This window comes from Cupressus sempervirens, chromosome 1 (assembly GCF_028749045.1).
Source record: "Cupressus sempervirens isolate cs-2001-9-10 chromosome 1, ASM2874904v1, whole genome shotgun sequence".
In the NCBI taxonomy this organism is placed as follows: domain Eukaryota; kingdom Viridiplantae; phylum Streptophyta; class Pinopsida; order Cupressales; family Cupressaceae; genus Cupressus; species Cupressus sempervirens.
Window position 1 is genome coordinate 612,668,231 of NC_143118.1, and position 10,000 is coordinate 612,678,230.

Sequence of the window (10,000 nt, forward strand, 5' to 3'; positions counted from 1 at the left end):
GCCCAAAATTTAGCGCTTTTCGCTGTACAGGGCCTCCCATGATTTTTTTCCCCTCGTTGACCCACTCTGGCGACCCAGTCGGGTCGCCCGAGGCTGGGGCGACGGAGATGGGTTGACCTAGCTGGGTGACCCAAGTTGGGTTGACCCAGGCGTGCGATCCTGGCTGGGGACAGCAAGTCGATTCTATAAGTTTGCTTGCCAATTTTGCTAGCCAGGTCGGCTCACCAAGTCGACTCTTTAAGTTCATTCATCAAGTCACCCCGCCAGGTCAGCCCACAAATTACTCTCACCAAGTCGACTCTTTAAGTTCGTTCATCAAGTCACCCCGCCAGGTCGGCCCACCAAGTGGACTCTTTAAGTTCGTTCATGAAGCCACTCTGCCAAGTCGGCCCACCAGGTCGACTCTTTAAGTTCGTTCATCAAGTCACCCCGCCAGGTCAGCCCACCAACTACTCTCACCAAGTCGACTCTTTAAGTTTGCTCACCAAGTCACCCCGCCAGGTCGGCCCACCAAGTACTCTCACCAGGTCGACTCTTTAGGTTTGTTCATCAGGTCACCCCAGCGAGTACTCTCACCAAGTCGACTCTTTAAGTTCGTTCATCAAGTCGCCCCGCCAGGTCGGCCCACCAACTACTCTCACCAAGTCAACCCTTTAAGTTCGGTCATCAACTCACCCCGCCAGGTCAGCCCACCAAGTACTCTCACAAAGTCGACTCTTTAGGTTCGTTCATCAATTCACCCCACCAGCTCGGCCCACCAAGTTCTCTCACCAGGTCGACTCTTTAAGTTCGTTCATCAAGTCACCCCGCCAGTTCGACCCACCAAGTACTCTCACAAAGTCGACTCTCTAAGTTCGTTCATCAAGTCACCCTGCCAGGTCAGCCCACCAAGTACTCTCACCAAGTCACCCCGCTAGTTCGACCCACCAAGTCGACTCTTTAAGTTCGTTCATCAAGTCACCCGGCCAAGTCGGCCCACCAAGTCGACTCTTTAAGTTCGTTCATCAAGTCACGTGACCAGGTCAGCCCACCGAGTACTCTCGCCAAGTCGACTCTTTAAGTTTGTTCATCAAGTCACCCGGCCAGGTCGGCCCACCAAGTACTCTCACCAAGTCGACTCTCTAAGTCCGTTCATCAAGTCACCCCGCCAGGTCGGCCCACCAAGTCAAATCTTTAAGTCCGTTCATCAAGTCACCCCACCAAGTACTCTAACCAAGTCGATTCTTCGAGTGCGTTCATCAAGTCACCCGACCAACTACTCTCACCAAGTCGACTCTTTAACTATATTCATCAAGTCACCCCACCAAGAACTCTCACCATGTCAACTCTTTAGGTCCGTTCATAAAGTCACCCCACCAAGTCGACCCTTCAAGTGCGTTCATCAAGTCACCCCACCAAGTACTCTCACCAATTCGACTCTTTAAGTCTTTTCATCAAGTCACCACACCAAGTACTCTCACCAAGTCAACTCTTTAGGACCGTTCATCAAGTCACCTCGCCAAGTCGACCCTTGAAGTCCGTTCATCAAGTCACCCCACCAAGTACTCCCACCAAGTTGACTCTTTAAGTCAGTTCACGAAGTCACCCAACCAGGTCGGCCCACCAAGGGCTCTCACCAAGTCGACTCTCTAAGTCTGTTCATCAGGTCACCCCACCGAGTACTCTCACCAAGTCAACTCTTTAGGTCCGTTCATCAAGTCACCCCGCAAAGTCGACCCTCTAAGTTCGTTCATCGAGTCACCCGACCAAGTCGACTATTTAAGTCCTTTCATCAAGTCACCCCGCCAAGCCGACTCTTTAAGTCCGTTCATCAAGTCGGCAGAACAACTACTCTCACCAAGTCGACTCTATAAGTCCGTTCATCAAGTTGGCCCACCAAGTACTCCCACCAAGTCGACTCTTTAAGTCCGTTCATCAGTTCACCCCGCCAAGTACTCTCACCAAGTCAACTCTTTAGGTCCGTTCATCGAGTCACCCCGCCAAGTCGACCCTTTAAGTCCGTTCATCAAGTCGCTCCGCCAAGTACTCTCACCAAGTCGACCCTTTAAGTCCTTTCATCAAGTCACCCCACCAAGTTGACTCTTCAAGTCCGTTCATCAAGTCACCAGAACAAGTAATCTAACCAAGTCGACTCTTTAAGTCCGTCCATAAAGTCACCCCACCAGGTCGGCCCACCAAGTACTCCCACCAAGCCGACTCTTTATGTTCGTTCATCAGTTCAGCCCGCCAAGTACTCTCACCAAGTTGACTCTTTAAGTCTGCTCATCAAGTCGAGCCAGCAGGTACTCTCACCAAGTCGACTCTTTGAGTCCGTTCATCAAGTCGCCCCACCAAGTACTCTAACCAAGTCGATTCTTCAAGTGCGTTCATCAAGTCGCTCCACCAAGTACTCTCACCAAGTCGACTCTTTAAGTCCTTTCATCGAGTCACCCCGCCAAGTAATCTCACCAAGTCAACTCTTTAGGTCCGTTCATAGAGTCACCCCACCAAGTCGACCATTCAAGTGCGTTCATCAAGTCACCCCGCCAGGTCGGCCCACCAAGTCGAATCTCTAAGTCCGTTCATCAAGTCACCGTCCCGATCTGGTCGAGTCGTTCTGGCCGAGCCATGCTGGCCGAGCCGATCTAAGCGAGCCATTCTGGCCGACTCGATCTGGCCGAGCCGTTCTGGGCAAGCCATGCTGGCCGAGCCGATCTGGGCGAGCCATTCTGGCCGAGCCGATCTGGGCGACCCGTTCTGGCCGAGCCGTTCTGGCCGAGCCGATCTGGCCGAGCCGATTTGGGCGAGCCGTTCTGGCCGAGCCTTGCTGGCCGAGCCGATCTGGGCGAGCCGTTCTTGGCGAGCCATGCTGGTCGAGCCGTGCTGGCCGAGCCATGCTGGCCGAGCAGTTCTTGCCGAGCCATGCTGGCCGAGCCGATCTGGCCGATCTCCAAAAACGGTGTCGTGGATGGCTGTTTGGTCACCTCTGTGCCAACTCGATCGGCACAACATTGGGAATGGTTTGACAGCGGTTGTCGTTCCAATGTGTCATCGGGATGTCTTGGAACACGGCCTTTCAAGGGTGAGCTCGCGTCTAGCACTTGGATTGTGCGTCATCACAAGTGATTGGGGAGATCTCTCTGTGAACGGCGGCATGTGCGATTGCAAGAGAAAATTGACTTAGTAGTCGGAGCATTGGCCTCGGGCCATTGTGACGGCCTTGCAATTTCTCTATAATTGCAACCTATGTTTGCGCAGTAGCAGAGTTTGCACGTTAGATTGGCCTTTGTTCTTGACAGTTCGAAGTACTCTCACCAAGTCAGCAAGTCACCATGCTGGCCGAGCCGATCTGGCCGAGCCGATCTGGGCGAGCCATTCTGGCCGACCCGATCTGGCCGAGCCGTTCTGGGCAAGCCATGCTGGTCGAGCCGATCTGGGCGAGCCATTCTGGCCGAGCCGATCTGGGTGACCCGTTCTGGGCGAGCCGATCTGGGCGACCCGTTCTGGCCGAGCCATGCTGGCCGAGCCGTTCTGGCCGAGCCGTTCTGGCCGAGCCATGCTGGCCGAGCCGATCTGGGCGAGCCGTTTTGGCCGAGCCTTGCTGGCCGAGCCGATCTGGGCGAGCCGTTCTGGGCGAGCCATGCTGGCCGAGCCGTGCTGGCCGAGCCATGCTGGCCGAGCCGTTCTGGCCGAGCCATGCTGGCCAAGCCGATCTGGCCGATCTCCAAAAACGGTGTCGTGGATGGCTGTTTGGTCACCTCTGTGCCAACTCGATCGGCACAACATTGGGAATGGTTCGACAGCGGTTGTCATTCCAATGTGTCATCGGGATGTCTTGGAACGTGGCCTTTCAAGGGCGAGCTCGCGTCTAGCACTTGGATTGTGCATCGTCACAAGTGATTGGGGAGATCTCTCTGTGAACGGCGGCATGTGCGATTGCAAGAGAAAATTGACTTAGTAGTCGGAGCATTGGCCTCGGGCCATTGTGACGGCCTTGCAATTTCTCTATAATTGCAACCTATGTTTGCGTAGTAGCAGAGTTTGCACGTTAGATTGGCCTTTGTTCTTGACAGTTCGAAGTACTCTCACCAAGTCAGCAAGTCACCATGCTGGCCGAGCCGATCTGGGCGAGCCATTCTGGCCGAGCTGATCTGGGCGAGCTCCAAAAACGGTGTCGTGGATGGCTGTTTGGCCACATTTTTCATTGAATTGGATTTTTAAGGGAGTTGTCCGCGCTGTCGCAGATTTCTAATGCAGAGCGAGCCTCGCACTAATAGCTTATATAGGAGAGGTTGTTGCCGCGATCCTCTCCCGTGCCCCTTTCATTCATTCAAGATTGGTGTCTAGGCGGATCGGATTGTTGGGTTTTCAAACGGTGTATGCCGATGTTGAATGAATGAAATGGGCATGAAGCGATCTCAGTGCTTTTCCTTGGCTCTCCTTTAGATCATGTTTTGCGATGACTCAATTTTGGAAAAGGTGAGGCAGCGGTTGCCGATCCATGGCGTGTGTTTTTGGTGGTTTTAAAACTTGATCTAAACGTGAGGCCTTGTCTAGCACTCCGGCGTTGCTTGGTATAATGGCAATTTGCTATGGGTGCTCGGCGCTCTAGCAATTTGTCATGGTGTACTTATCGCGGCTACATGGGAGCTTTAATATCGAAAGCTCTCGGCGAAAAATGGTGGCCGAGCCATGCTGGCCGACCCGATCTGGCTTAGCCATTTTCGTCGACCCGATCTGGCTTAGCCGTTTTCGTCGACCCGATCTGGCTCTCGTTTCTCACTCCATCGGCACAAATTCAGGAGTTGTTCGACAGCGGTTGTCGTTCCAATGTGTCATTGCGGTGATCTGGAGAGCGATGCTATGTGCGGGAGCTTGCGTCTAGCATTTGGGGATGTTTGTGCAAGCGAGCAGGGGAGCTTCTCTCATCGGAACCTCTCCGTCGCCTTTGAATATAGGCCCAGTGCCGACGATATCGATGGATACGAGCCTTGGATTATAAAATTGTTCAGCTAACATTGGTTTTTGTGAGAGATGGGTACGAAAGCACTTCCCGATCGATACGTGGGAGTTCCCTAAGATCGCCTCTGTGCCAACTCGATCGGCACAACATTGGGAATGGTTCGACAGTGGTTGTCGTTCCAATGTGTCATCGGGATGTCTTGGAACGCGGCCTTTCAAGGGCGAGCTCACGTCTAGCACTTGAATTGTGCGTCGTCACAAGTGAATGGGGAGATCTCTCTATGAACGGCGGCATGGCGATTGCAAGAGAAAATTGACTTAGTAGTCGGAGCATTGGCCTCGGGCCATTGTGACAGCCTTGCAATTTCTCTATAATTGCAACCTATGTTTGCGCAGTAGCAGAGTTTGCATGTTAGATTGGCCTTTGTTCTTGACAGTTCGAAGTACTCTCACCGAGTCAGCAAGTCACCATGCTGGCCGAGCCGATCTGGCCGAGCCATGCTGGCCGAGCCGATCTGGGTGAGCCATTCTGGCCGAGCCGATCTGGGCGAGCTCCAAAAACGGTGTCGTGGATGGCTGTTTGGTCACATTTTTCATTGAATTGGATTTTTAAGGATTTTGTCCGCGCTGTCGCAGATTTCTAATGCAGAGCGAGCCTCGCACTAATAGCTTATATAGGAGAGGTTGTTGCCGCGAGCCTCTCCCGTGCCCCTTTCATTCATTCAACATTGGTGTCTAGGCGGATCGGATTGTTGGGTTTTCAAACGGTGTATGCCGATGTTGAATGAATGAAAGGGGCATGAAGCGATCTCAGTGCTTTTCCTCGGCTCTCCTTTAGATCATGTTTTGCGATGACTCAATTTTGGAAAAGGTGAGGCAGCGGTTGCCGATCCATGGCGTGTGTTTTTTGGTGGTTTTAAAACTTGATCTAAACGTGAGCCCTTGTCTAGCACTCCGGCGTTGCTTGGTATAATGGCAATTTGCTATGGGTGCTCGGCGCTCTAGCAATTTGTCATGGTGTACTTATCGCGGCTACATGGGAGCTTTAATATCGAAAGCTCTCGGCGAAAAATGGTGGCCGAGCCATGCTGGCCGACCCGATCTGGCTTAGCCGTTTTCGTCGACCCGATCTGGCTCTTCTTTCTCACTCCATCGGCACAAATTCGGGAGTTGTTCGACAGCGGTTGTCATTCCAATGTGTCATTGCGGTGATCTGGAGAGCGATGCTAAGGGCGGGAGCTTGCGTCTAGCATTTGGGGATGTTTGTGCAAGAGAGCAGGTGAGCTTCTCTTATCGAAACCTCTCCGCGGCCTTTGAATATAGACCCAGTGCTGACGATATCGATGGATACGAGCCTTGGATTCTAAAATTGTTCAGCTAACATTGGTTTTTGTGAGAGATGGGTACGAAAGCACTTCCCGATCGATTCGCGGGAGCTCCCTAAGATCGCCTCTGTGCCAACTCGATCGGCACAACATTGGGAATGGTTCGACAGCGGTTTTCGTTCCAATGTGTCATCGGGATGTCTTGGAACGCGGCCTTTCAAGGGCGAGATCGCGTCTAGCACTTGGATTGTGCGTCGTCACAAGTGAATGGGGAGATCTCTCTGTGAACGGCGGCATGGTGATTGCAAGAGAAAATTGACTTAGTAGTCGGAGCATTGGCCTCGGGCCATTGTGACGGCCTTGCAATTTCTCTATAATTGCAACCTATGTTTGCGCAGTAGCAGAGTTTGAATGTAAGATTGGCCTTTGTTCTTGACAGTTCCAGGAGATGACCTCCGAAACTTCTGGATTGGGCCCCTTCAAGGTGAAATTCATCCAGTTGATCGGATGAGCTCGATGACCATTTCACTCCCTTGGCTCCATGAATTCAAATCCCATCTAGCTGCCGTGAAGCCATCCCGATTTTGCTATGCGAGGGCTCTCTCCCCAGAGTCGTTCTCTTTGCAACAACTTCTTTGGCAAAAAAATTTCGGAATGGTTCGGCAGCGGTTGTCGTTCCAATGGTGCCGTTGTGGTGGTTGCCTGGGCAGCGATCTGAAGGGCAAGCCGTCGTCTAGCAGTTGGGCTGCGCATAACGGGTGACAAGGGAGCCTTTGTAATCGGAAGCTCCCCGTGACCATTCGATGAGAAGAGCCATTGCTTGTGTGAGCAAGGACGAATGCAGCCTCGGATTCCAAACGAAATCAACGACATCGGATCTATATATAAGAGCGGAATGAAGCAGCAGCCCGTTTGCCATGCGCGGCTCCCCAAACTTGCTCGTCCTTCTCACTCCATCGGCACAAATTCGGGAGTTGTTCAACAGCGGTTGTCGTTCCAATGTGTCATTGCGGCGATCTGGAGAGCGATGCTAAGGGCGGGAGCTTCTGTCTAGCATTTGGGATGTTTGTGCGAGCGAGCAGGGGAGGTTCTCTTATCGGAACCTCTCCGTGGACTTTGAATATATAGACCCAGTGCCGACGATATCGATGGATACGAGCCTTGGATTCTAAATTTGTTCACAGCTAAGATTGGTTTTTGTGAGAGATGGGTACGAAAGCACATCCCGATTGCTACGCGGGAGCTCCCTAAGGTCGCCTCTGTGCCAACTCGATCGGTACAACATTGGGAATGGTTCGACAGCGGTTGTCATTCCAATGTGTCATCGGGGGATGTCTTGGAAAGTGGCCTGGCCTTTCAAGGGCGAGCTCGCGTCTATCACTTGGATTGTGCGTCGCGTCGCAAGTGAATGGGGAGATCTCTCTGTGAACGGCGGCATGGTGATTGCAAGAGAAAATTGACTTAGTCGGAGCATTGGCCTCGGGCCACTGTGATGGCCTGGCAATTTCTCTTTAATTGCAACCTATGTTTGCGCAGTAGCAGAGTTTGCAAGTAAGACGGTCCTTGTTCTTGAGAGTTCCAGGAGATGACCTCTGGAACTTTTGGATTGGGCCCCTTCAAGGTGAAATTCATCCAGTTGATCGGATGAGCTCGATGACCATTTTAGTCCCTTGGCTCCATGAATTCACATCTCCTAACCGACGACAATCTTTTGCTCCTTAGATGACCTCATAATAAATTGGGTCGTGGATGGCTGTTTGGTCAGAATTTTCAACGATTTGGATTTTTATGGCGGATGTCGGCGTGTTCGCTAATTTCTAATGCAGAGCGAGCCTCGCACTAATAGCTTATATAGGAGAGGTTATTGCCGCGAACCTCTCCCGTGCCCCTCTCATTGATTCAACGGTGGTGTCGAGGCGGATGGAAATGTCGGATTTTGAAACGGTGGACGCCGACGTTGAATCAATTGGAGGGGCATGAAGCCCACCCTCGAGGTGCTATTCCTCGACTCTCCTTTAGATCATGTTTTCTTGTCACTCAGCTGGCGCAATTTCGGAAAGCAGTTGGGCTGCGCGTCACGAGTGACAAGGGAGCCTTTGTGATCGGAAGCTCCCCGTGGCCATTCGATGAGAAGAGCCATTGCTTGTGTGAGCAAGGACGAATGCAGCCTCGGATTCCAAACGAAATCAACGACATCGAATCTATATACAAGAGCGGAATGAAGCAGCAGCCCGTTTGCGATGCGCGGCTCCCCAAAGTTGCTATTCTTTCTCACTCCGTCGGGGCACAAATTCGGGAGTTGTTCGACAGCGGTCATCGTTCCAATGGTGTCATTGCGGCGAAATTTGTTCACAGCTAAGATTGGTTTTTGTGAGAGATGGGTATGAAAGCACATCCCGATTGCTACGCGGGAGCTCCCTAAGGTCGCCTCTGTGCCAACTCGATCGGCACAACATTGGGAATGGTTCGACAGCGGTTGTCGTTCCAATGTGTCATCGGGGGATGTCTTGGAAAGTGGTCTTTCTTTCACTGAATGGGGGATGTCTTGGAAAGTGGTCTTTCTTTCAAGGGCGAGCTCGCGTCTAGCACTTGGACTGTGCGTCGCGTCACAAGTGAATGGGGAGATCTCTCTGTGAACGGCGGCATGGTGATTGCAAGAGAAAATTGACCTAGTCGGAGCCATTGGCCTCGGGCCATTGTGACGGCCTCGCAATTTCTCTTTAATTGCAACCTATGTTTGCGCAGTAGCAGAGTTTGCATGTAAGATGGGCCTTGTTCTCGAGAGTTCCAGGAGATGACCTCCGGAACTTTTGGATTGGGCCCCTTCAAGGTGAAATTCATCCAGTTGATCGGATGAGCTCGATGACCATTTTAGTCCCTCAGCTCCATGAACTCACATCTCCCAACCGATGACAATCTTTTGCTCCTCTGCCGACCTCATAAAAAATTGGGTCGTGAATGGCTGTTTGGTAGGAATTTTAAAGGATTTGGATTTTCAAGGCGGATGTCGGTGTGTTCGCTAATTTCTAATGCAGAGCGAGCCTCGCACTAATAGCTTATATAGGAGAGGTGGTTGCCGCGAGCCTCTCCCGTGCCCCTCTCATTGATTCAACGCCGGTGTCAAGGCGGATGGATATGTCAGATTTTGAAACAGTGGACGCCGACGTTGAATCAATTAGAGGGGCATGAAGCCCACCCTGGATGTGCTATTCCTCGACTCTCCTTTAAATCATGTTTTCTTCTCGCTCAGCTGGCGCAATTTCGGAAAAAGGTTTTGGCAGCGGTTGCCATCCCTCACCGCGTCTACTTGGTGATTTTAAAACTCGATCTAAAACGGGAGCCCTCGCCTAGCACCTCCGTCCGGTGTTGCTCGGGTATTGCATAAAATTATGCCAACGGCGCGACTCCCCCAACGAATACCTACGCTTGGACCCTCTCTTAGATCACCTTCTTCGATCACTCGACCGACGCAACTACGGAAGAGACTTGGCAGCGGTTGCCATTCTACAGCGCGTCTGTTCAGCGATTTCGAAGTTGATCTAATGGCGAGCCCTTGTCTCTAGCCATGAGGTGGGTGCTTGGCACTCTAGCAAAATTTTTTGTGTGCCTATCGCGGCTACAATGGGAGAGGTGGTTGCCGCGAGCCTCTCCCGTGCCCCCCTCATTGATTCAACACCGCTGTCAGGGCGGATGGATATGTCGGATTTCGAAACGGTGGACGTCGACGTTGAATC